At 45.3% G+C, this 26,806-nt stretch overlaps 1 protein-coding gene across 2 annotated transcripts in view; it reads right to left on the bottom strand.

The window, feature by feature from the left end:
• The window catches only part of Pag1 (phosphoprotein membrane anchor with glycosphingolipid microdomains 1), a 149,876-nt gene that overhangs the window by 35,060 nt on the left and 88,010 nt on the right, over nt 1-26,806 (bottom strand). Inside the window, exon 1 of one of the 2 annotated variants that reach the window (XM_048419803.3) lies at nt 22,257-22,350. The exons of the other annotated variant lie outside the window; for it this stretch is intronic. The gene's annotated coding sequence lies outside the window, so the exon portion shown is untranslated. Of the gene's footprint in view, nt 1-22,256; nt 22,351-26,806 lie in introns of those variants that run through there. 2 annotated transcript variants of the gene reach the window in all.

Raw genomic sequence — 26,806 nt, forward strand, 5'->3', positions numbered from 1 at the left:
TTTTTTTTTTGAGACAGGGTTTCTCTGTATAGCCCTGGTTGTCCTGGAACTCACTCTGTAGACCAGGCTGGCCTCGATTTCACAGACCTCCCTGCCTCTGCTTCTGCCTCCTGAGCACTGGGATTAAAGGTGGTGCATCTCCACCACTGGCAGTCTAAATGGTTTTAGTTCTCTGTCTGCAGAATCATCTGTGTGCCTGGTATCCTAGGAGACTAGAAGAGATCATCGGGTCCCCTGAAACTGGAGCGACAGTTGTGAGCCTCCATATGGGTGCTGGGAGCCAAACCTGGGTGCTTTGCAACAACAGCAAGCGCTCTGAGCTGTGGAACCATCTCCCCGGTGCCAGTACTGTAAGGCTCTTTACTATCAAATGCTGCTTCCTCTCAGTTGTTTCCCATGTTACAAGAACACTGGCAAAAATAGGAAGGGACAATGTAAGACACACCCTTCACCCATGCCTTCTCACCATGCAATCCCGTAAACAAACTTTGCTCATATGCTGATGCCCTTGCTCACATGGGGGTGCACTCAGTAAAACCCATCGAAAATAGCAGTATGTTTAAGCAGAAAAAGCATCTAATACTTCTGGCCTGCCAAAGAGTGCTCTGCACAGTGGTGGTTTTCCCCCATGTCACTGCTCCACTGACTGGTTGCGAGACTCACTGATGCTACCCACCATTATGAGAGAGTTAGGCTGCATAGCACTAGGCTGGGATATGATCCAAATTTAGCATCTGAAGCATCGATTCTGTGAATACATGCGGCTTTCCTGGCATTATCAAACTGAGTGATCCTCAGTAAGTGGAGAATGTTTATATGCTTAAAGCCCAGCCCCAGGCACAGCCTGAGTCAAGCCTGGCCCAGAATGGGTATCTAAGCTCATGGCAAAACCACTTAGAATCTTAACACAGGGATTTTGAGTCATTTCCCCCCAAATTTATTTGAATTTTTTGTGTATGGGTGTTTTGCCTGCATGCATGCCTTGGTACCATGTGTGTGCCTGGTGCTGGTGGAGGACAGATCCCCTGGAACTGGAGTTACAGATGGTTGTGGGTTGACATGTAGGTACTGGGAGTCAAATCTGCATTCTCTTAACCCCAGTCAGCTCTTCAGCTCCTTGAGCCGTGATTTATTGCTGCCCTCTCTACATATTTTTATTTCTATATATTTGTGTATCTTCCAAAAGCCTAATCTCAAAATTATAAGGCTACGCATAAGTTGGTAGATACATTATAAAGTATATTCTAAGACAAAAATTTTCAACAAGATATGAGCTGAATCTTAGGGCTTTCTATGGCTTTGAAGCTCGACGCTGCTGTTTTTAGGTTGTGTGTCAAAGCCGACTAAACACATTAGTTATTTATTCACTTGCAAAATGATCTATGGTCCTTAGAGGTAGAGGGGGTGCTAGAAATCAATAGAGTATCTTGGTAATAAATAACTTTTCTTGGTGCTTTAGGCCATCGTAGCTCTCCTATTGATCACCATCGCTGAAGTGGACACTGTACTTTGTTCAGCTCTGTCTAACAAGCCCTCCTTGAGGATTTACCCTCGGCCAGTTGAACCTGACTTTCTGCTCCAAGCTGGTTTCTTCTCCTTGCCCAGAACCTTCCACGTAGTTTTCTTTCTAGATTTTGACCATATTGGGCATGCCCTCACCTTTGAATTTTCATACTGTTTTCTCAAACGATCACCCTTCAGGGTACTGTACCGCTTGTTCCCTTTCATTTTTCTATTCTACTTAAACCAGTTTTTCAGAGCTGCCTTCCCTGACCAGCCTGCTCTGTCTGTGTAGCTCAGCTAGACTCCCTGTTTTCAGTCTGCTCCCTGCAGACCCGAATGTCCACTGTGGCGTGGGTCCCGTCTGTCTCTGCAGCTCCACCTCCATAACAGCATGGCAGACACTGACACAGCAAGTGAGTGCATCTGTCTGCAGTTTTACCAAGAACAGTACAAAGTCCAGTCCTGAGTTCTCTGCGGGAGAAACGATCAATGGCCGATAACAAACGTGCGTGCTCAGATGCAATGTTAACTTGTAATTCTCCATGCAATATGCACATGTTGGGATTTTAATTAGCTCCACAGTGCCAGCTCCCTTTGCAGAGAAGCCAGTTTGCATCCAGGGCCTCTCTGACCTCTAGCTGGCTCTCAGCTTCTGCCAGAATGATCTCTTCTATGTGTAACTTGCTATCTTGGCCATTTCTTTCCGTTCCCAGCTGAAAGCAGAGAGGAAACTGCATTCCCACCGCCCTGCTAGTATTTTTCTAGAGTGCTTGATTGGAAATATACCGTTTGTATTTGGCTACAGGCCCTCAGTATGCCAAGGTAAAGTCCTCAGGTGCCTTGCTATTGTTTACTCCCACACATGGCTGGCTTTTGATGGGAATTTCAGGACAAAAACACCCTATTCAATGTTAGCAGACTAATCACAGTCCAGGAGTTTTGCCTATAATGTAATCCTTATATTATTACCAACATGATACTGAGGGTACTGGCCAGAATCTTCAGACAAGTCCATGGATGTACGGCTACCACTATTTTGAGGGGCTTCTGTTTGGTCTAGACCCACCCTTTCAGCCACATTGATAACACACCTTTCCAGTTTCCCACACAAGTATGAGCGTTTACACAGCACTTTAACCCAGTGGTTCTCAACTGTGGGTCATGACCTCTTGACAAATCTCTATCTTCAAAAATATTTATATTACAATTCATAACAATAGCAAAGTTACAGTTATGAAGAAGCAACAAAAATAATTTTATGGTTGGGGTCACCATAACATGAGGACCTGTATTAAGGGGTCTCAGCATCAGGAAGCTTGAAAACCACTGAAAGTTTAATCAGTACCTTCAGTGTTTCATTCTTCTGTCAAGCACAGAAAAAAATGAATAGCATTTAATGGTATTATCAAAAATCAGCTACATTTGTATCTCATGCAGCATGCATAGCTCAGTGCCCTTCCCCAGAATAGAGCCCCAGTAAATCATAGTACCCCTGCTGCTTCCCTGCAGACTTAATACAATCTTCTTCTATTCAACACACACTGAAAGGAAAAATCTGCACGTTAACACTCAAAGCAGTTGATTCTGATATTATGATGTACAGCTTATCATTTTAAATAAACACAGAACATGAGAAAACATCAGATTTCTGCACATGCAGATTCTTTAAATAAGCTGGATTAAAAATTATCCTTATTTTGTGACCTCTATGGCATGCTTGTGGAGGACAACTTGTAGGAATTATTGGTTCTCTCCTCACCTTGTGGTTTCCAGGGGTCAATCTCAGGCTGTCAAGCATAGCGTCTATGTCATAAGCACCGAGTAGCCTTGGAAGCCCTCTATACACTGAGCTTTTAAAGGCAGTAGATCCTTCTGAACCCAGTGAGTAATCCCCTCATGGTGAGAGGAGGCAGAGATAGAGACTGTATTGTGCGGTGTGAGAAGATACACTGGGCCTCAGCTAGAACGTGCAAAGATAGTGGGGATCTGAACCGCTCAGAACTGTGGATCTAACCAGCAGCCCTAGGACCGCTCAGAACTGTGGATCTAACCAGCAGCCCTGGGACCGCTCAGAACTGTGGATCTAACCAGCAGCCCTTGGACCGCTCAGAACTGTGGATCTAACCAGCAGCCCTTGGCGCTACTGCTTTATCAATTCTCGGATGACAGTTAAATGACTGTTAGGGAATTTGCCAACTCACATGCTTCCACATTTCCAGAGCAGTCTCCGGAGGCTTCCAACTACGGGGAAATATCAGGCCAACTTCTGGACATGTATCTTGCTTTATAATTATCTGTACTGTCCTCTGCGCATAAGCTACAAAGGCAGAGGTCTGGCAAATGGAAGACAACAAACTGTGGTCTTGCGGATTATACAAGGAATGTCCCACACGCTGATGTGTTTGAACACTTGAATCCTAGTTGGTGGCACTGGTTTTGAAAGTCGTGGGACCTTTAAGAGGTGGAGACTTATTGTAGAAAGTAGGATGGGGCAGCCGGAGTCTTTGAAGCCCAGCCCCACTTCCTGTCCTCTGCCTGCTCCCTGACTGATGCCACCCCCTGCTCTTGCTGCCATCTCTTCTTCGTCACTGTATTAGTTACTTTTTTTTTTTTTTTTTTTTTTTGTGGCTGTGATAGAACATATGACCAGAAGCAACTTAAGAGAAAGTTGGTTTTGGCTTAGATTTCAAGGAGAAAGGCTATTGGTGGTGGGAAGGCATGGTGGCCGCGGCAAGGAGCTGAGAGATCACAGTGACCTGGAAGTGAGGTGAGGGCATCAATCTCCTGAGCCTTCTCCAGGTGACACACTTCCTCCAGCAAGGCTATATGGCCTGAGATTCCATAACCTTCCCAAACAGCACCGCCAATAGGGCACCAAGTGCTCAAATATGGGAGCATGTGAGAGACCACCAGCATGATGGAATTTTATCTTCTCAAACTGTGTGACTCAATAAACTCCTCCCTCAAGTTACCTTCTGCGGGACATTCGGTAGCAGCCACAACAAAAGTCGCTAATACGGATGGCAGTCACATCATGAATGGGTACCTTTGCAGCTTGAGTCCTCTCCCCAGCCTCGGCTCTTTCCTTTCCTTTGGTCTCTATCATTTTCTTCTGTGTTATTTACAACCCTGGCTTCAATTCCCAGCACGTTGCCTTGACGGTGTTTGGATGCCCACTGAGGCTCTGGTGTCTCCCAGGCTGGGCTCTTTATCAGCCTTCAGTCAGTTACACTAGATTGGATCCTAGCTGGTCCTGGTTCCTGCCTTTCTGGGCTCATCCCCTATTAACACATCTTTTACACTATCGGAAAGTCTACTTCTTCAGCGTATCCTGGTTTCTGCACTCCCAGGGCTGCATTCCCTCGTTTAGGCCACCAGCATCTCGGCACTGAAGAAGCTACTGGACCTGGCATTCACACTGCGGCCCCCAACCTCAGCCAGACAGATATCTTCCAATGGAAAGTTGGGTCACACCAGCCTCACAGCCTAGAACCTTTAATGTCTTCCCACTGCTCAAGAGATAAAGCGAAGGCAATCATAAGCGATCTGCTACTTCCTGAACGTTTTGCCTTTTGCACACTCCCTTACCCCACCCTGCTCGGTTACGGCCTGCCTCCTCCACCACTTCCTGCATCTCTGGAGCTTCTTCAGCCCACACCAGCTTTCCCCAGCTCAGCTCTCCTTGCACCACAGCTGGGGAAGGGATCTACGGTAAAGGCTACTGGCGGTAGCTTCCGTGGTTCCCTTTCACAACACCATGCTTTCTCATGCCCATATAGACATAGCCAGACTGTGTGGCACCCCATCAGATCAAACCCATGCCAGGAGGCAGCGGACTCTACAGCCTCGTCTCTGGTAGCATGCAGCCACCTCACCCCTGTCACACGTGGTTAATCTTGTCGAATCTGGATCCCCTGGTTTGGGTTTGGTTTTAGTTTCTGTTTTCATAATTATTTGGGATGTATGGGGCTAGGTTTGAAGATAGGATTCATTTGGACTATTTCCTTAAAAGATGGTTGAGTAAGAGGCATGCAATTAAATGTTACAGAACTATTAGAACGCAAAGGATTTCCTCAAATTGACTCTGTATAAGGCTGATTCCACAAGCTGTACCTATGTGCAGCGTCTTCATGCGTGTACACACGTGTAGCTGAGGATGTCTGCTCTACAGCTCTCTGCATTATTCCATTAAGTCAGGGTCTAACACTGAGACTGAACCAAGGCCAGCAAACCTCAGTAATCTTCTTGCGTCTTCTGGCAGTGCTGGTGCATGGGTGGACAGAAAACCTACATTTAAATTTATCACTTAATATTCATTTATTGAATATACATATATATCTATATTGAGACAGGGTTTCTCTGTAGCTTTGGTGCTTGTCCTGGAACTAGCTCTTGTAGACCAGGCTGGCCTCAAACTCACAAGGATCTGCCTGCCTCTGCTTCCTGAGTGCTGGGATTAAAGGCGTGCACCACCACCACCTGGCTATTGAATATATTTTTAAATGGTTTTTATTGAGCTATATATTTGCCAGCAAATTTCAAGATACCATTTTTTTCCTGTTGTGTAGTACTCCACTGTGTAAATATACCACATTTTCCTTATCCAGTCTTCGGTAGAGAGGCATTTAGGTTGTTTCCAAGTTCTGGCTATGACAAACAATGCTGCTATGAACATAGTCAGCACATGTCCTTGTGGTATGATTGAGCATTCCATGCACAGCTTTTAATGTGGTTGCTGAGATCCAAACTCAGGTCTTTGGGCTTGTGCAGCAAGGGCTCTACCCACTGAGCCGTCTTTCTGGCCCACTACGTCTTACTTTTTGTGGCAGATTATAAGGAGAAATGGACAATCACAGCATCACCCAGAAAACATCACCCAGTATTCAACAGTGCCCAAGGGGGACACAGAGAGAAATGAGATCTTGACCCAGTCAAGTGTCCTGAACCACTCACTCACACACTCACTCATTTACACACTCACTCGCTCACACACTCACTCACTCATACACACACTCACACACTCATATACTCACACACTCACTCACTCACACACTCATACACTCACTCACTCACACACTCACTCACTCACTTACATACTCATACACTCACTCACCCACTCACTCACACACTCACTCGCACATTCACTCACTCACCCACTCACCCACTCAATCACTCACTCATACACTCACCCATCCACTCACTTACTTACTCACTCATACACTCACACACTCTCACACATACTCATTCACTCACACACTCATTCACAGACACACTCTCACACATACTCACTCACTCACTCACACACCCATTCACAGACACACACTCACACATTCCCTCATACACTTACTCACACATTCACTTCTGCACTCTCACACTCTCTCACTTACTCATGCACTGAGTCACACACTCACACACTCCATCTCACACACACTCACACATTCCCTCACACACTCATGCACTTATGCCCTCCCTCCCTCCCTCTCCTCCTCCCTCCCTCCTTCCCTTATACACTCACTCACACATTCACTCCTGCACTCTCACATTCTCACTTACTCATGCACTCAGTCACACACTCACTCACACACTCACTCTTACACACATTCACACACTCCCTCACACACTCATGCACTTATACACTCCCTCCCTCCCTCCCTCACACACTCACTCACTCACTCACTCACACATTCACTCCTGCACTCTCACATTCTCACTTACTCATGCACTCATGCACACTCACTCACACACTCACTCACTCAGTCACTCATGTTCTTACACGCTCACTCACAAACACCAAGAGCCAGCCAGTTCTGCGCCCCTCACCCACTAACTTAAGACAGTGAGCTGACCTTTGCTTTGAGGACTACATCAACACTATCAAACATTTCTATAGCTTTCCCTTTTTGAGTAATTCAACATTTGAAAGTTGATTAATTTTTGTTTTAAAACTATCATAAGCATTTATAAAAGGGATCAATATGACAGAGAGATGAAGTGGCAGAGACTCCCACCTAGGGGACAGCACTCTCCCTCTGCTGTGACGATCTTGAAAGGCCATACTTCCTGCTCACTATGCATCTGGATTAGAAAACACGGGTTTCTACCAGGTGAAGCCATGAGGTCACAGACCGGACAGCACGAACCCCAGCTCCCAGGAGGCAACACCAGCAATGAGGAGCCAGTGAATAAGTAGCCCTCTTCCTCGCTTCTGTTAAACTCAGAACTCATTACAAATATTCTCTCTTCTTAACACTAAAAACATGGTATGGAGGAGAATGAGAGACGAAACAGAAAATACGGAGCTTTGACTTTGATGGCTGTGAAGCAGCAGAGTGGGAGGAGGAGGTGGCATTATTCAACACTACCCATACTAGATGCTGGGTGCCACTCTGGGCATGGTACGTGTCTGGAATTCTAGCACATAGGTGTTGAGTGTAGGAGGATCATGAATTTAGGACTAGCTGTGGCAACATAGTATATCCGAGGACAATCTAGACTATATGAGGCCTGTCTCAGAGTGGGAAGGAGGGAGAAAGAAGCTGAAGGAGAGGGAGGGAGGGGAGGGAGGGAGGGAGGGAAGGGAGAAGAGAGGGTGGCAGGAGAAGGAAGTAGCAGAAGAGGGAGAGAGGGAGATCTCTAAAGGTGACAGTAGAATAGGAGTGAACTACTTAATATGAGAGTGTGGAAATGGTAGCTCTGTGTGTGTACGTGTGTATGTATGCACACACGTGCGTAGGCGCACCTATCCCTGCAAAGGCCAGAAACCTAAAACTTAGGGAATGGAACACTCACTAAACTCAAGGATGGCTTTCATCTGTACAGCTTCAAACAGACTTCAACATATGCACTTAATACAAAGTGTTAATACTGAAAACCTTATTCCATTCAGGGATCCTGGAGATCTAGTTCCAGATACTTTCATCTAAAAAAATTACTTACAATGCTTGTAGTAATTTAATATATTTGTAGGGCTTACCAGGATAAAGTTCTCTTATCTTGGGCTCATCGTTCTATATGCCACTTCTAGTTTTGTAAACACATGTCAAAAATATGGATTTCCCCCTAAAGATGTATAAATAGACTCACCCAGTTTAGAATCTGAAGCCCAGATGGCCTACCAGTATCAACAAAAGCACTTTCCTTGCCAACATGAATTTTACAAACCAGAAATCACTGTCAGACTTGTGGAGCAGACAAAGCAGTACTGTGTGAGGTGCTCCATTACGTGGTCCATAAAACATTATTTTAAAAGCAAACACTAGATGTTCAGAATGAACTCTCTCACCAGGGCACCGAAGCCCTCCAGACGACTGACCTGCGTGCCTCTGCGGCTCACTGGGAAAGGGCGGTAGAGGCAGATGAGACAAGTGGGCTTTAAAAGCAGACGCTAACCCCCTGTGCTGGGTAGCTTTGAACATCCGACTCCAAGTCCCTTTTCTTTCTGATACCCTGAGTTTCTAGGATTCAACATCTACATGGTTGCGGACACTCTACAGACCACCAACGTAATAGAATAGCCACTAGGCGATTGTTGGTGCAGAGGCAGCAGAGCTGAGACCTACAGCTTCGGACTCCCCTCTGTGGTCTGCAGAATCTCTTAGTCACTCTGCTCCGAGGACTTCCTAAAATCACAAGAGGAACAAAATGCTCAGTGTTTGACAGCGATGCCAACGAGAGGAAGACGCAGGCCCTCCAGGCAGCCTTGGCACTTCTGGAAATGGTGGTTTGGGTGAACCAGGCTGGAGTGAGTGGCAGAGATCCCACCACATGGCATCTGTTTTAGGGGTTTAAAATTCTCATCACTATAAAAGGCAGACTCCTTAATGAATCTACAGTATGCATTCATGTGTTGTGTGCAGAGGGGTGTATATGCACACACGTGTGTGTGTGCACCTATCCCTGCAAAGGCCAGAAGACAATGTTAGGTCTTCTGTAGCTCTCTGCCTCATTCTCTTGAGGCAGGGTTTCTCACTGACCTTGGAGCTTGCAGTTTTGGCTGTGCAGAAGGCCAGCAAACCCCAGCAAACCCAGTGAGCTGTCTCCAGCCTCCCTCCAGCACTGAGGTCACAGGTACACATGCAGCCATCCCGGACTTTATCCGCTGCTGGGGAGTCCAGACTCAGGTCCTTACCTCTGTACAGAAAACACTACCCACGGAGACACATTCCTGGTCCTTTATGCATTTCTTAATAGCCTTTGATGTTTTATTCATTTCAAAACAGGCAGATTTTTTCCACCCATATCACTAATTAGGTATTCTAGTTGCCAGAGAAATAACCTTCGCTCAATGAGATGCACAGGGTTTGTGTGCAATTTATGGATCAATCTGGAACTGTGCAGGCCTTAAGAGGTTTGATGAAAATACTTACAATAGTGAAATAAATCAATAAAGGTTTATTAAGGGCCCAGGTTTTGAAATGGGTTCTTACCCATTATGAAAGACCTTTGATAGCTTGGGAGATGAAATACCACATTTTACTGTTTCTGGTTCTCTCCCTGTGTTGACTGCCACCAAGATCCCGCTGGCCCCATCAAATGACCATCCCTGACCCTGAACTGAGCTGCTCAGGTTCTCAGAGCAACCTTCCTTATCTATTATGCTTCTAGGCGGAGAAGGCTGCAGGACACTTGACTTCCCTGAGTACGCCTTAATGAGGGCTCAGCTGATACTTTTTTAAAAAAAAGGCAGAGCTCACTGACTCTGCACCGACAGCAGGGGACCTGCACAGGACCAAACTAGGCCCACTGAGTGTGGGGACAGCCGTGAGGCTTGGACAGTCTGTGGCTCCACTGGCAGTGGGACCAGGATTTGTCCCTAGTGCTTGAACTGGGGGCTAGGAGCACATTCTCTTTGGAGGGAGACCTTGCTCAGCCTAGATATGGGGGGTAGGGGGGAGGTTTGGTCCTGCCTCGAAGTGAAGGGTCAGTCTTTGTTGACTCCCCATGGGAAGCCTGACTCTGAAGAGTGGATGAGGTTGGGGTGGGGTAGGGGATGCAAACGGGCATAGCTATGTAAAATGAGAAAAGACTGTATTAAAAAATTCTTTAAAAAATCAATTTAGATAAAGATCTGATTTTTAATACATCTAAGAAAAGGTTAACAGTTTCCAGGTATTGAACAATTTGCCAGGTGCTTTGGCACTTGGAGCCTCATGTAGAAGAAAAAAGAAACTCTATTTAACTCATCCTTCATGGGTTTGTGAGGTAGGTGGGAGAGATCACAGATGGCCCCAAGTCCTTCCCTTCCTGTATCCTCGCTGCTTGTAATGCGACTTTGTATGTAGTGCTTTCCAGTGAAAAGTAGTTGTTTCTCTACTCTGGGCTGGTGTTTTGATTCCCTTCTACCTGTGCAAAGCAGCGGGAGCAACAGCATGTCCATTCTGAGCCAAGCTGGGCATGCTTCAGTGCCCAGACTAAGTGTGCATAGACTTGGGCCCAGTTGCCCAGGATTCTCAAATCCAGTAAACCTCTGGATTCAGAGAGATAGCTGGGTGCGGGGGGATGAGGGGGCGCTTGTGTAAAACCCAGAGGGTCAGACCTCTGGACTCAGAGAGAGATAGCTGGGTGCAGGGGGATGGGGGGCACTTGTGTAAAACCCAGGGGCGTCAGACCTCTGGACTCAGAGAGATATATTGGGTGCGGGAGGATGGGGGGCTTGTGTAAAACCCAGAGGGTCAGAGGTGCCCAGGTAAGCTAGCACAAACGAAAAGGGCCTAGAACCAGGAGCTAAAGAAGTGGCTTCTTTAGCCACTTTAAAGAAGTGACAGTCTGCAAACTGTCAAGTTGTGGGGTCCTTGTTACACAGCAAAGGCTAACAGACACACTGCTGACCTGTGTACTGAACACAGGCAATGCTGCTTGTCCATGCCCCACCAGCGGGCACACGGTGAAGTCTATCATCAGGTTATCACATCCGACATATGGGCATAGCTTTCAGGTCGCATCAGGTCCAGACTTGGGAGCCCATATGTGGTGTCCTCTGTGCCAGGTTAGACATGCTTCCTGTGTCTGAGGACTGCACAATTCCTGTGTCTAAAGAAACTGCAACTTGGGTCTTGTTCTTGCTATTCTTAGTACCTGAAATGAATTTTCTGCTTTTGAAATCTGCTCAGATGTAACCACTTCTTGGACTCTCTCATATTTGAAGAGAGAATTTCTTTTTCCTATCCTCTGGGTGACAGGGAAAGCAGCACAGTGCCCACTGTTTGCTGTCCTGGCCTTTCGCAGCGTGCCAGCCGGTCCAGTGCCTGTTACCGGGAGATGAAATGTGCTTGTTCATCCCCTGAACGCGGACTCGCTGCCTGACTTGCTTTGGCCAAGGGACACAGCACATATCAATGTTTCAGTTCTGGGAAGTCTGAGACGTCTTGTATTCTCAAAGGAAAGCTTCCAACAAGTCTCCCATGTCTTGCTGAGGGATTCAGAGAGTGGAGCTCTGTCAGCTAGTGTGTCTCAGCTGAAGCCCAAGTATGGGAGCACATCCCAGCTAGAAGGAGCTAAGTCAGACTGACAAGAGTATAGATAGACAGACAGATAGACAGATAGACAGACAGACAGACAGACACACACACACACACATACACACACACACACATACACACACTCCAGCTGACTGTTCCACAGGATAAAAAGCCAGAAAAATGGTCACCCTAAGGCAAGACAAGGATTTTTACTTTTTCTAGTTTACTTCAGGTATAAGAGATCATTTGTATTTTTCTTTTAAGCCTTACTTTTGATTGAGTTTTGAGTTCTTTTATTAACAAAATGAACAGATGATGTAGTGACAAACTAGTCAGTAAGATTTGTTTCCTCACAAACCAGAACTCTGGATTTCTTTCCATAATGGAGGCTCTGGAGATTGAGCTTGAGGCCTCTGTGGCTTTATGGAGTAAGATCATCATTAGCATGGGCTCTGACACTAGCAGGTGCTCTTTAACTGTCAGTTGCTAGTGACCCTGTGCCGGAAGGAAGGTGGCGAGCAGAACAAGGCAAAGCCTGCATCACACAAGAGCCATGGCTTCAAAGTCAGGACCACCTCTCCTGGCGTCTAGTGTCTACTGAATGGAGTGTAGGGTAAGCCACAAGCTGCTGTTTGTTGGAATGCTGGCAAGGGTCTTTCTCTTTGAAACTATGTCCTCCTGGGTTCCCCAGCTGAAGCCACACAGTCACACACAGCAGGAACATTCTGTGATGGGGCCGCCTTGGAGGGGTCCTGCTTATCACTACCGGTTGCGCATTAGAAACACGTAGGAGCTGTAAAGAAAAGCCTGGACTAATTAGTTCTGGGGTACAGCTTGCATGTGGGGACACTAAAAACCTGTGGGTGACCTGAGTAGTCAGCCTTGCACAGTTTCCCTTCCCTCACCGCCACTACGGGATTTAACATCTCAGGTAATTATAACAAAACCTCTTTAATATGCCTGTAATCAGAACTCGGCACTGCTGTACAACAACTGGAAGAGAATTTCCTATACTAGATAATGACAGGCTCTGGAGGAATTAAAAAATAATTACTAGACAAGGAATGCCCCTATGATTAACTCTAAGCATAATGCGAACCCAAAATGTCCTAAAAGCCCCAACATAAATGGGCGTTGAAGATTTTATTGACCTAACTTAAATAACACATAACACTACCGACTGCATTAAAAAACACTGTAGCTAATGCTCATTTAAGTGCAGTCTGAAAGCACAATAATCTAAACCCTTTCTCTGAAAATACCATCACTGTGTGAATAAAGCCATCTTATCACAAATGAAACTACCATGTGGTATTTGGATTTTAATTTTAGGTTCAGCTTCAACATGGGGATATCGAAGAGAGCAGTTTCATCTTCCTGGTGTGAGAGTGACTCTCGCATGTCACTAATGTCACTTTCAAAATCATAACTGTTTTAGGATAAGAGTTCAAAAGTACCAAAAATTACAAAAAATCTTGTTATAGAGTGTACAATATATACAATTCACTTTAATATCAACATTTCATCCTTAATAAATTCTGTGGCTACATTTACAAATGCACTTCTAAGATAATATTCTGAATCATAGGACAAACATTCCCAGACCTGACTCCACAGACAGGAAACAAGGTCAAGAGACGACCAGCGGTGCTCCACCCCATGTCTGGGAATCACGCCTGGATGTCTGTGTCTACGTCCTCTCTCCGGCATCGGGAGAGTATTTCACTGCACACAATCGGGCTGCAGGACTAGAGCTGGTTCCAGCCTTTGCATGGTTATGTTCAGTGGAGGATTTTAGTGAGGGGAGAAATGATCACTTTCTACGCTGGTTCTTACAAAGTAGGCTGAAGACAAGTACAGCAGTTTACTTTGTCAGCTTAAAAAAGTATCTGTTCTACTTTTTCCAGCCCATCACTAGCTTCTTATATTAGCATGCTATAACCTATCAACTAACATTGGCACAGTGTTATCATTTAATTCTCTTAGAATTTATCTAATGTTTCTGAAGACAAGAGTCTCATTCTGTAGGCGTGGTTGGCCTTGGACGGGAAGCAATCTTCCTGTTTCCATCTTTCAAGTGCTGGGACACAAGGGCTCTAGAGATTGTCTTTTTGTCCCGGGACCCTTCCCAGGATGGTGCATTGCATTTAGTTGTCTCTCTTCTCTCCCAGGAATGGGAGGCGCACTCACTCCTCTGGGTGTGACAGGGAGGGAATGAATGGGCATGAGTGTGTTTCCCCTGGGGTACAAAGGCTGCAGTCCTACAGATTACTCACTCCTGTTCTCTTCTATGAAGGAAAAGGGCACATGCTAATGAAGTAATCTCAAGTCTTAATTATGAGAAATACACTGTGGGCAGGAGAAAGGTTAAGTCAAAAAGAAGGTGACATTTGGAAGGACCTGACACACGGGCTCTGATGTTAACACGGATCATCAAAACCTAAAAAGCAAGGGGTAGGACAGAGTGGAGGAAACAGCAGGCATTTCCCACGCGACCGTGATACTACTCTATCATTTGTCATCACCGGCTTGAGGAATTTTATGTTCTTAAAGCCCACAGTGACTCAGTGATCATTTCCCAAACAAGATTGATTCATCCGACTCTGACGTGAGTTGTCAGGTCACAACCGAGAATGCTAAAGTGTTGGTGTCCCGTATAGAGATGCCAATCATTCTGCTCTGAGTGATGCCGTACTATAAATGGGAAATCCAAAGGCTAAGAGCATCCTCCAGGCTGCCGAGCATAGCACTTTAACATCTTTTCTCCCCCAGTACTAATGAACTGTTCTTTCAAAGTTTGAAAACGACAACTAGTTATAATTCCAGGAAATGCTGTAGTTTACTTCAGTTAGTGCAATGTAAGAGATACTTCACCGAATGGGCTTGTCTGTTGCTGTCCTGCCCAATGAATACTTCTTTAGATACTAACTTTGTTAAACAGTGCTGTGACGACAGGTGGGCTTTAAATTAACAAGGAGAGTCAACTAACCTTCTAGGAAGACAGGGGAGTCCAAGTTAAATAATTCCGAACTTCGTTAGTGGTGTTGAATGCAGTAGTAGGTGTAAACTTTACCTACTATGATGGAAGAAATGAATAAAGACAGAATTTCAAAACTGATAAGCCTGCCAAATAAGGAGATCCTAACAACACCCTAGTGCCCAAAGGCATAAAGGAAGGAAAACTAAGATATGTTAATGGAATGTAGAAATTCTTGGGAAATCTTTTTATGCTAAAAAGAACAATAAATGAAGAAGTGTCACTGGTTTCTGATTGGCATTTCAAAAACAGTGTGGGTCTCTCTGTCATATGTAAAGAGAACATAAATAGTGTAGGGATTTGCAAAGACATCTAAGGCCTTATTCATCTGAAGAGGTCATTCCTTGGACAGAAAACTCCAGGAGATTGGCATGGATGGGGTAGCGGTGTTGTGAGCACAGCTTCATGACATTTTCTTTAAGAAAATGACTATCCCAGTGGACTTTAGGATTTCCTCTGCAACTGATTAGGCCTCATATCCAATTACAATTTTAAGAGGCTACCCGTTTTAAATCAGTCATCCATTATACAGATATAGTAATAAAGTAACTGGACTTGACGGATCATAAGAATGGTAAGATTGGAGTTGGGGCTACAGCTCAGTGGAAGAACACTTGCCTCACCCGTGTGAGACCCTGAGTTCAATCCCTGATGGTGCAGAAACACACACACACACACACACACACACACACGCACGCACGCACACGCGCACACACACACACACACACAGAGGACCAAGGTTCAATGCTCAGCACCAAGTTGGGGGATAAGAACCACCTATAACTCCGGTTCCAGGCATCTGGTACCCTCCTTTAGCCTCCATGAACACCATGTACACATGTGGTGCATAGACATACATGCAGGCAAAAGGCTCATATACAGAAAGGTAAATAAATCTTAAATCTATTTTGCAATGGAATGCATACTTGACAAATTAAAATACCTTTTAAAAAAGATTTATTCTATGAGCGTGAATGCTTTGCCTGTATGTATGTGCACTACATGCATGTGTGTATGTCTGTGCACTGCATGCCTGTATGTATGTCTGTGCACCGCATGCCTGTATGTATGTCTGTGCACCACGTGCCTGTATGTATGTCTGTGCACCGCATGCCTGTATGTATGTCTGTGCACTGCATGCCTGTATGTATGTCTGTGCACCGCATGCCTGTATGTATGTCTGTGCACCGCATGCCTGTATGTATGTCTGTGCACCGCATGCCTGTATGTATGTCTGTGCACCGCATGCCTGTATGTATGTCTGTGCTCCGCATGCATGTTATGTATGTCTGTGCACTGCATGCATGTGTGGTGTCTGAAGAAGTCAGGAGAGGCTTTGGACCCCCTGGAACGAGTGGCCATGTGGTGCTGGAAACTGTACCTGGATCTTTTGCCAGAGCAACAAGTGCTCCGAACCACTGAGTCATCTCTCCAGCACCACCAAACAGGTTTGAAATGTTAATTATGCTAAATATTCTTGGTTTAGGAACTAAGAATGTAATTTTCAAGCTACATTTAATATCTCATGTTACTAAAATAGATAAAAGTTGTTTATAATAACTATCATTATGGTATCTTGAATTTGGACAAAAATATTGAATTTACAAAATTTTTCTGTGGTTAATAACAAAATAAAATAACCTGGCAAAAAGCTTTTGGCACACACACATACATATCCAATTAATTTTCTTTGACAAGCTTACAACTACATATAAAATGCATTCTGGTTCCTCTCACTCCCACCCTTTCCTAGGTCTCTCCATCCATGTTAATTCTCTATATAAGTGTCTTTTTCACATTTATGCTTTTGTGATGTTTGTTTGTTTTTTGAGACAGAGTTTCTGTGTGTAGCCCTGGCTGTCCTGGAACCCAGAGATCTGCCTGCCTCTACCTCCTGAGTGTTGCGATTAAAGGTGTGCGCCACCACTATTGGGTTACATTTTGTGTCTCATCTGTGATCTGTTGAGTTTAATCAGGGCCATCTGTGTGACCATGGGTTTCACCAGTCTGCAGGGTGGGTTGTGGGCTTGTGTGACCTCCCTGATATGTGCATCCCTCGTGATCTATGACTGAATGATGATACACTTGGTCTTAAGCAAGTTGCAAGGCAAGCAGTTATGAATGCTGTGGTGGCTGCTGATTTAGCTATGCGTGTACCTGAAATTTGTACGTATTGTGTTATTACTCTCTCTCTCTTCCCCAAGTCCTGAGAACTATGTACAATTTCTGAGCATGCAACTGCAGAAGGTAATGTGGCGAGAGCAATGCCTCCTAATGTTCACTGTCAACAAGTGGCTATCCATATATGTATAAAGAAACCACTTTTAACTGATATTGAAAACTACAGAAAATGGAGAGGAGAAATTTGAATGTTTATACAAACCCTAAGGAAAAAGTGTGTTTGCTCACCTGATTTTCTCTGTTGACACATTCCAAAACACCTTTCTCAAACATTATTACTTTCTTAAACATCTAGGTCATCATTTCATTTATCAGTTCTTTAAAAACAGCGATTGGGCTTGATCCATGTTAGCACCATCGCTAGCATGAGGAAATGTGTACATCCTGGACATGAAGAATCCCAGGGATTTCTGTGGCGTGGCTTCTGGGAAGAACTTGCTAGTCTAGGCCCAGGCACATCATAAGAAATTACAGAGTGAAGGGAAAGAAGATGGGGTCCTGAGAACATGGGAACAAAATGGGAGTCCTGAAAGCAAGGGCCAGTTTAAAAGTCAGGCTAGCATGCTTTGCCATTGACAGCATTTCCTGGGACCTGGGGCTTTCTGTCACACAGCTCCCCAGGCTTTAGAGAATCCCTCAGACTCAGCCAGTCAAGACTCACACATCACACACACAAGCATGGCTGCATGGTCCAGGAGCTCCGGCAAGAGGGCAATGCAGGACAGCCTCCTGTGGCTCACACCTGCTGAGGTCCCAGGTCTTGCAGCAGAGCCAAAATCGCTACCCAAAGGACTATGGAAAAAAATTTGGTCTCAAAACTGGGACAGTTGTTTCTCCTGGGAATGTTTAATTGTTTGGGTTTAGAACATCATTAATCATGAAGCAAAGGACACAGCTCCCTTTCAAACTGTTCATAAAATAAAATAAAACCTGTTTCTATCAGAGCCACCGCCCAGGATCTTGCACACTGCATCTGTATTCCGGCAACCCCCCCGCCCCCCTTTTCCCTGTACCTCATTTCACTCCTGCCATGCTTTCCTCGCCATGTGCTGGGTACCGTGTGCTCTGGAATAGGGCATGTAATCAACAGTCCCCAGGTAATAAAGATACAGAGAGCTTGGAAATAATCCAGTTCTATGTGGCATATTTCACAGATGAGAAAGCCCAGGGCTCAGTGGCTATTGTTTCAAAGTCTGACTGCAAGGCAGGGATCCTAGAAGGAGTTTATGAGTTTTAGTTAGCACATGGTGGCCTCCGGTTCAGGAGACTCTTTCCCCTCCTGTTCTTTAGGATGGTACTGTCCGAGAGATGCCGAGAAATACTTCCCCCCACCGGAGGGAAACTCTCCAGGCCACACCTCACAAGATTATTAGATTAGAGAGTCACAAGAAAGTTCTGAGCAAGTCTTATAACAAGTGAATCAACTTAATCCTCTCTAACTTGTATCTGCAAAACATCTCTCTTTTCTTTGGGGCCATGGTTAGAAGCTGCACCTATGAAGACTCCTTGGAACACGCCTTGGGAGGTTCTGGGTTAAGACGAGACCCTAGGAATCAAGTGGAGGACAGAGATGGCCACATGTTTATCTCCTGACACATCAGCCTCAGCTGAGGGTGCTCTCGAAGGTGACAAGTCTGCTGCCACAAGGAGCTTCATCTCCCAGCAGCGGAGAGGGTAATGGACCCATGGAGGGCCGTGAAGGACATGGCTGGCATTTTGTTTTAAATGATTATATCTTCTGTCCACTTTAGACAGGAGGAGTTTGTAGATTACTTTCCGACAGAGGGGAACACAATCAGACAAAGGTTGTCTCCAAGTGTGTGTGACCGTTGTCTATAGATCTAAAGGAAGTGAAGCTTGGCAAGCTCTGGTGTGGTCCCCAGGGCACCTGGTGTGGTCCCCAGGGCCCCTGCGGTGGTTAGTACGGCACCTGGCACCCTAAGCCCATTCCACAGCTGTTGCTAGGTGACATGGCTGACTCTGTTCTTGTTGCTCACGTTCTTACCCTCTCTGAACTTATGTTTCATTTTCAGTAAAATGGGTATCCTAACCATCAGCTGTGCAGGCCGCAGTTTAAGACCTCAGTGCTTGCCCCATCCCTTTCCAGGAGCCAAGATGTGTCTGTTAAACAAGAAAGCACCGCTCAGATTTGCTGTATCTTCCCTTCATAGACATTTCTTCTCACAGTGGACAGAGATGACTTACACCAGTGGTCACACAAGACCCTCAGTGTCTTCCCTTCAGGACAACCATAGCTAACCAGTTAATACTGGTTCGTCCAAGGATCTAGCTGCCTGTGAGCTCTTAATCCTGTCCCTCTTGAAGAGCTGTGCTCACAGGTATGAAGGTATATGCTCACAGACTACAGTGTTACTGGGGGATTCAGACTCAAGAGAAACAAATGGGCTTCTCCTGGAAGCCATGGGCGCCAAAGTCTACAGACTATGGTGTTACTGGGGAGAGGGGATGTCCAGACTCAAGAGAAACAAGTGGGCTTCTCCTGGAAGCCATGGAAGACAACGGTGTTACTGGGGGGTCCAGACTCAAGATAAACAAGTGGGCTTCTCCTGGAAGCCATGGTGTCTCCAGGTCGGCTGCAGACAGTCTTCTATCTAAGCAGCCCCTCCACAGACCTGACACAGCCAGGAGTGGCTGACCCAGCTCTCTAAGGTGCCTCGCACAGTGGCATATTCTACCCAGTTGTTAGAAACAACAAAAGACATTAAAAGCAGGTAAACTGAAATGCATCAGCTGGAAACAAGAAAGGAAGGTTGCTGAAAATCTTAGTAATTTTTATTGATTTCCTTGTTATTCGGTCCCAAACACTGTCCTATTAATGCATTCCTCTACTCTTGCTTCAGTTTATTTATCATCATTAGTATTTATTATTGTGGGTTGTGAGTCTAAGGAGTGAACGGAGGTCCTCAGGCACATGAGGCATATATGCTACTACTGTGTTTCAGCTCCTGCCCTCTTTCTATATGTTATAATCACAAAAAAAAACATTTTTTAAAAACAATTAAAAAATATATGATTTGAAAAAATAGAAATACAAACATATTTAAAAAGATTTTCAACAAATACTTGTAAGTTTAAAAACAACAAAGCAAATAATTTGTATTACTCATGTCACCGGGGTCAAGTAAAAGATGGGCCTAGCTGTGTAGGATGAATCTTACACAGGTGATCTCAAAAGCCCTGGAGGGGTCGCAACAGCCTCAGGACCCGACACTATCAACTGCGCATTTAGAAATCTCAAGACGTATAAAATGCAGCAGCTGGGAACTATTCAAAGGGTTGTCCTCCTATATAAAGGTCCCGACACTATCAACTGCACATTTAGAAATCTCAAGACATACAAAATGCAGCAGCTGGGAATATTCAAAGGGTTGTCCTCCTATATAAAGGCGAGGCTGGGGGAGAAGCACAGTCAGTGCTAGCTGGAGGTCAAGCTCCAAACTGGGACCTGGCAGCGTCCAGTCCAGACTGCAGAGACTTTGACCGTTTCCTTCTTCAGTTGGTGCCTTCAAGGTTTGGAGCACTGTGGGTGGCACTTACCCTGCACCTCTTACTCTCTGCCCACCGTTAACTGTGCCTTTTCTCTTATTTAGGGGAAACATGGTTTCTGTGAGTTTCAGGCTAACGTCACTGGCAACAATGTGAGCGCTCATGCACAAGGAGCACCCTCTAAGGCTGTCTGGCACACGCAGGGAGGACGGAGAGTCTTGATGCTGTAGCCTGAGATGGCACCCTGCTCTCTGAGGGCCTGTCTGTATAATACAGGCATAATGCAGCGCGAAGAAAGGAGCCAAGGAAAACGTTTCCCAAATTATAACTTGCATCTTGGTAATGAGAAGCTATTAAAACATATTTTATAAAATCCCCAAGCTGATGTGTTTCTTAGGATTCTGAGCTTCCCCACTGCTCTGCCATTTCCCCATTCTGTATGCACAGCGGAGACTCCTGCCAAGACTATTACAGCGAGCAAACAATGTCTTCTCTGTCAGAGCGGAGAGGGAACAGTATCACAAGGCTCTCCTCTGATGTACAGCCTACACTCCCACAAGCCTTCCGAGGAGAGCCACCGGGGGAGGGGAGGACAGAACACTCTCCTCTTGCCAATCTGAAACTGCTTTCCAGAACAGCAAGGGTGGACGATCGCCAACCATGTATTATCTTCTAACCAGAGAAGGTTGACAAGTAGATTTTTATTCCGGCTGTATATTGTTTCATCCCTCTGGATATGAGCACACAGATACTTTTGTAAGGAAAAAGGCGGAAATGCTTCATTTTGAAAAAGCTCAGGGCTTAGTGAAAATAGCCTTTCGCTACGAAGGGCAACAGAGGAACTGCATAGGAGTTTGTATTAAGATGCTAGGAGCTGGGTCACAAGAGCCAGAGCTACTATGGCCTCTGTTGCTTCCCTTAAGCCTTAGTGCCTGCTAAGCTCATGATTCAGAGAGGAAGAGCCTGCAGCTATTCCCCTGGATATGTAAGACAAGGCTAGCCCACTCCTCGCAGGTCCCAAGGACTGCCTGTCTCCCCCTCAATGGCTTCTCTTTAGAACACAGGCATTAAGCACATGGCCTTTCAAAATGAGACGTTTAGAAATCTGTGAAAGGGTTACTTGGTGTGCATTTTCAGAAAAGCACAGAGAGTTCTTAAAACTTTTCTTACTTATGTCTTAGTTGATGTGAAGTCTGGGACCCCCCTCCCCCGTCCCATGTGACATGTGCAGAACACACACTTTATCTGACCTTTATTTAGGATCCCTTGACTCTTTCATCATGAAGGAATGAAAATTATTTCCAGTCTAAACAGACAGTCTTGCCCCCCCTTTCCCACACACTTGCTGACCAGCCCCGTGGTCTCCCAGGGGGAGATGGGGGTTCTCCTGGTGACACATTCAGTGAGGGCTGCAGGAAGCTGCGACAGCCTTCCTTTCTTCTCTCGCTCCCCCTTTCACTCACAGTCCCAGTCTGAACTAGGCTATACAATCAGAGCTCTGTGCGGCCGGTCACAGGGCCCTCTGACAATGTAACCCTGTACCCCCTTCTTCCTACAATGGCAACATTTACCTTGGAGAAATAGTTGTCCAAAAAAGTATTTCTGCGTTCTAGTAATGTGCTCCGTTCAAACGTCGTTATGGGAGATTCCCTCTCCTTTCTTGGCCTGTAACCAAAAAGAAAGAAAGAATGTTGGGGGCAGGGGAGGCATGCGGATAGACTGTGAAGGACACTTGCCAGCTTACTGTAAAGCCCTGGCCTGTTTACCAGACATCCGGCTTTGCATTCCTCTCTACAGAGGCTGCAGGTTTAACTTCTAAATGAGCAAAAGCAACCACCACAGTGAATATAGATGACTTTTCCCCTCTGAAATAACAGTCACATTATTATTTGATCCAATATAAATCAATCTACTTTTTTTTAAAAAAATTTCTCAGTCTTCCCAGTTTGTGACAGAGAAATCTGTACGTCACTGCAGTACAATTAAGATCAAGCAACTGTTACCGACATTGGAGGTGAAACGCAGTCTTTACCTGAAAAGAACATTCAGAGTCTTTGGCAAGGTAAGCCGTGACTCAACTCTGACATTTTCTGATGGGAAGGAAGCTGTGGTGGTGAGGAGCATGCATCAAGACCAAGTGCCTGTGGGTCTGATCCCTTATCTTCCCATCAGCCCCCACTATGGAGATGAGAAGGATTCTCAGAAATGGAGGCAGCTCCGGAAGGCTCCCACATCCTGTCGTTGGTCTGCCCAGCCCTTCTCCCACCTCCCTTTCCTCTCTGCTTCACTTCCCATCCTTTAACACATCTCTTCTGCACTGAATATCTAGTTTTATCTTTTAAAATATTGTTTGTGTGTGCATCTGTATGTCATGTGTGTGGGTGCCAGTGAAGGCCGGAAGAAGTGTGGGAGCCCCTTGAGCTGGAGTTACAGGGAATTCTGAGGAACCCAACCTGGCTCTTCTGGAAGAGCAGCAAGTACTCTTAATTGATGAGCTGCCTCTTTAGCCCCATGAGACACCATGATGGGGGTGGGGCAAGGAGAGAGAGGAGAGGAATGGACAATGAAGGAATGAGCTCATTCTAATGAGGCTATCCGGGTTGCTGTCTAAGACCTAGAACTTCTTTATTTTAGCAAACTGAGGTACAAATTCTGCTTTGTTTTTCACATTCTATTGTAGGATATCAGCCACCCAGATTTGTATTAACTGCTGCTCTTTTGACTATATCGTAATTTCTGAGTGTTGCTTTCTTCAGTGTAGAATCGGCACATTATCTATATTATATGAAGGTACAACTATTCTTTCTCTGCTAGCTGTCAGGGGAGAAAGGCTTTCTTTTGTTTGCCAATGCATTCAACTACATTATTATTTTCTTATTTATAAACTAAACCTAAAAAGATCAGAATGAGAGGTACATCCTGGGCTGTCTTTCTCTAACTCAAATCCATGTCTCTCTCTGTCAGTCACACAAAGTGGGAGGGACAAGGCTGCACTGAGTGAAGTCCTCCTGGGCTCAGGGAATTCTGGCCATATTGTTCTACTCGTTCATCAGCTTTCAAGTAAGCCTCCTCCCAGGCTCCCGCCAGGCACATGTATTCTGATGCAGATTCTAATCCTCTCTGGGCTTCTCTATGTTAGTGCCCAAGCTCAGAAAACTCTTTTGAATTAGTCAAAAAGATGAGCAAGATTAATTACCCAAGTCCAATGGCTTCAGGTCAGGGTTGTTTTTGTTTTCAAATGTGAATTCTGACAATGCATATTAGAAATATAATTTCAAGGCGGGGATGCAGTTTGTGAGTTTGTGGTAGAGCACGGTGTGTCACGCTCAAAGGTCTAGGCTGAATCCCTGGGTCACAGACACACACAGAAAAAAGCAACACGCCCTTTCTAGTACCAGACGTGAACAAGAGCTTGACTTAACTGAACCATCTAGGGTGCTGCATAATTTTGCATTGTCAAAATAGGTAGAGCATGAGTTAGAACTATCCCAGGAAAGCAAGGTGGTGGAGATAGTGGTGCTACCACCACCTAACAAGGCAGGCAGGCGTACGGATTCAATGGGATAGCAATAACCACCTACGAAAGCAAACCTGGAATCCTGAACTCACACAATGTTAACGTTAGATTGAAATGATAAATGTAAGAGGTAAAAACACAACAAACTACTAGGAAAGACAACACAGGTAAATCTCCAGATCAGATCTGGTCAGGGCAGCTCCTGATATGATGCCAAGTACACAATTAGTAAATTACAAAATAAAAAAGGTGTGAGACTTAGAAAACTATACATAATAAAGATGACGTCCCAAAGAAGAGAAACAGGTACAAGTCACTTGATAAAGGAATTATAGCGAGAATATATAAAAAAAACCTCTTAAAACGCAGTAAGACATCCAAATCCCAACTGAGCAAAGGGTCTGAGTAGGCATTTCTCCAGGGTAAGTTATAAAAGGACCAACAAATTCACAGACTGTCAACATCATCATCAAAGAAATGCAAAGGACAGTGAGATGCTGCCTCCTCGGGCTCCAGCGGAAAGAGTTGTATGCTGGCAGGATGTGGAGAAATTTGAACCTGCAGACCCTCCGCAAGAAGTGCAAGACAATCACCCACTTTCCAAACAGTCTCGAAGTTCTCTGAAGGCGTCAACCATGATCTATCACCTCATCTAATAGTTCTACTCCTAAGTACATACGGAAGAAACCAAACCAGAAATCCACACAAAAGTAAGGCATACAGAGGTTCATAGCAATATGATTCATAATGGCCACCTTAGTCACAAATAAAATGGAATGTCATACTGACATAGGTTCAACATGGATGTATTTTGAATTCATGACATGGTAAGGGAAAGAAGCCAGTGATCCTGAATATTATGGAATCTCATTGGTAAGGAATGTCCAAAAATGGTCAAATAAATAAAGCTGAATTCATAGAGAAAGAGTGACTGCTGAGAGTTGGAGAAGATGGGAGGTAGACACTGGTAAAAATGTTCTACAAACGATGCTATATACTAATACCCATTAAGCTGCATCGTTAAATGGATGATTGTATGGTAAAGCTCTCACTAAAAAGAAAGAATATCCCAAAAGGTGTAGACATTATAATGTCTTCCAGTTCCCTCTCGAAGAACTGCGGCAAGCTTGTGCTGAAGCAGAGCACCTCGCTCTGTGGCAAACTACCACGTGTGAGCTTCCCTGAGGAGAATCCTCCTGGACTTTGTGGTCCTTGGGCTCCTTCATGTGTGTGGCCATCTGTGAACGTATACTACAAATGAGGACTGGCTGAAACCGAACCTACACTTTCAGCTCAGCAGCTCCTTCTGTCTTGTGGGATTTTAGGACCCCCGATCCAGCTCCTCTCCCTGCATCCCCGGAGCCAGCAGACTGTGAAGATCAGCCCGGTCTTTGCACACCTGTTCTACCGACAGTTTCCCATGACTGGTACAGGCTCTGAGCATTGGCAGTGGCATTCCTATGAAGATCCGAACATGGAGTTTGTGAAGTGCCTAAAAACTCACCTGCTAAAAGCCGCTCAGAGCAATGTGGTAGTGAGTTTGGGGACCTGCACCTGTGGTAGGAGATCTGCATTTGATAAAAGGCCTGGTCCGGGCAGCGAAAGTCATCCCAGCGGGCCAGACCATGACACTATCATCTCAGCATGGGAAATCACAGCTGAACAAACAGATTCCAGTGATACTGAGCAAGCGTCCACTGTGGACGAGACACAGTGAATGTGGTTAGTGGTGCACTCCTCCAGAGGGGGACATTTAAACAGCCTAAATACTTCATGCTTGAGCCACAAGCAGTTCAGTTTTGGGGAAGGCATGATAATGGGTGTGGGGAAAGGTGGTGAGGAAAGAGGGAAGGCAGGAAGAGACTTCCGGGGCAAACACCCCGTTCCAGTTTCCATTTGTTTGGGTTCTCCTCGAGCAGTTCAAAGGCAGTTCTCCACTGGACGTGGCTGGTCAAGAGCGGTACAGAACCTGGATTTGTGCTGCCCTGCGTATCATTCTTTATACAGGAAGCCAGAGATCACAGCCGTTTCTTATCAGCTACATTATCCTGCTGCATACAGCATCTTAGCGAAACCAAAACGTGGGGCTAAGTGCCATCTCTCCTTTCTGAGTCTTCTGCAACTGGCCTGGGGAGAGGCTGCTTACACAGTGTCCATGGCAGTTCTGGGTCTCAGCACTGGGTCTTCCTGATCCCAGCTATCCTCCGCAGTTTAAAGCAGCATATGGAGTTTCACCCAGATGCGGCCTGGTGTTAAGACAGGATTAGGATAAAACTCTAAGAGCCTCTTTCCAGGAAGATAGCAATTTATTAATCAGCTCCCCTGGGATATGCCTACTAAATCAGGTATTAATCCAGCTAATTATACACATCCCCAATTTGTCAAAGTGATGAGTATCAGCAATTTGATAGATTTTTGGTAAAGGAAAATCCATAAACGAATGCATACCACTTCCCTTTAGTTCACTGGCGTTCTGTGATTTAACAAGAGAACAATAAATTAGAGAGCTCCCTGTTTCAGACAGAACAGACATTTCTGCCCATTAAATTTCAATATCCAGTCCTTCTCAGCAATCATGTGAGGCAACAGACTAACTGCTTAGCG

Source organism: Myodes glareolus, chromosome 16, assembly GCF_982192425.1.
Source record: "Myodes glareolus chromosome 16, mMyoGla1.1, whole genome shotgun sequence".
Taxonomy (NCBI): domain Eukaryota; kingdom Metazoa; phylum Chordata; class Mammalia; order Rodentia; family Cricetidae; genus Myodes; species Myodes glareolus.